Here is a 1,661-nt window from a genome sequence, read left to right on the forward strand (position 1 = left end):
ATCTGCATCTACAGTACCTCTGAAAAAATATTTGGGCTTCTAGCTGTGTGTGGGACTTGTTCTATTAGTCCATCTATACTGACCTCCATCAGGTTGCAAATTGAATATAATTTTTATCTGCATCTAGTTCTGAAAAAATATTTGGCCTTCTAGCAGTGTGTGGGACTTTCTCTATTAGTCCATCTATACTGACCTCCATCAGGTTGCAAATTAAAAATAATTTTTATCTGCATCTAGCTCTGAAAAAATATTTGGCCTTCTAGCAGTGTGTGGGACTTTCTCTATTAGTCCATCTATACTGACCTCCATCAGGTTGCAAATTAAAAATAATTTTTATCTGCATCTACCTCTGAAAAAATATTGGGCTTCTAGCTGTGTGTGGGACTTGTTCTATTAATCCATCTATACAGACCTCCATCAGGTTGCAAACTGAATATAATTTTTTTCTGCATCTAGCTCTGAAAAAATATTTGGCCTTCTAGCAGTGTGTGGAACTTGTTCTATTAGTCCACCTATACTGACCTCCATCAGGTTGCAAATTCAAAATAATTTTTTGTCTGCATCTAGCTCTGAAAAAATATTTGGCCTTCTAGTAGTGTGTGGGACTTTCTCTATTAGTCCATCTATACTGACCTCCATCAGGTTGCAAACTGAATATATTTTTTTTCTGCATCTACCTCTGAAAAAATATTGGGCTTGTAGCTGTGTGTGGGACTTGTTCTATTAATCCATCTATACAGACCTCCATCAGGTTGCAAACTGAATAAAATTTTTTTCTGCATCTACCTCTGAAAAAATATTTGGGCTTCTAGCTGTGTGTGGGACTTGTTCTATTAGTCCATCTATACTGACCTCCATCAGGTTGCAAATTGAATATAATTTTTTTCTGCATCTAACCCAGCCAATAGTTTTGGCCTAATACCACAGTTTGGCCACTCAGCTCTGCTCGGTTCCCATCCATTGTTTTTTTGTGCAAACAACTCCAGAGTTGTGAATTAGTTAACCACCAAAATGAGTGGAAAAAGGCCTGCTGCTGGTGGAAAGGGGAGTAGGCGTGTTGGGAAGGGGAAAAAAGGTTGTGTCCGTGGGGTAGGTGTTAAAGCAACAGTAACATCTGCAGAAGAAAGACCATCTTCCAGCCAAACTAAAATGTCTACTTCTTTTAGCGGACAATGTGATAAGATCCCTTTCTTACGGCCACGCCAATCGCTACAAATTCCAGATGAGGCACAAAAACAGCAGGTGCTTCAACGGATATCAAGTGCTCCTTTAAGTGGGCTCTCCTCCACATCAACTTCAACATCACAAATACTCCAGTCCTCAAAGGTGTCACCCCAATCGCACTTGCTTCCTCACAGCTCCCAAATCTCCAGCTGCCCGTCTGAGTATGAGGTAGAACAGATGGTTGAGTCTGCAGAGCTGTTTACTCATACTATAGCCTGGGAATCAGAGGTCGACTCCAGCGCTTCTGTGAATCCAGACGAGGAAATGATCTGCACTGATGCCCAGAATCTTTATGAGTCGGATCCAGGACCAGACGCAGAAGGTTCTGACCATAATGTAGACCCTCATTCCCAAACTGTAACTCCTGTTGGTGGAGACAATGAGGAAGACGATGATGAGACTCAAATACCTGATTGGAGCGACAACTTTAGTTTTTT

This window comes from Phyllobates terribilis, unplaced genomic scaffold, assembly GCF_046119375.1.
Source record: "Phyllobates terribilis strain yellow unplaced genomic scaffold, ASM4611937v1 Scaffold_2__4_contigs__length_985480577, whole genome shotgun sequence".
NCBI classification, from domain to species: Eukaryota; Metazoa; Chordata; class Amphibia; order Anura; family Dendrobatidae; genus Phyllobates; species Phyllobates terribilis.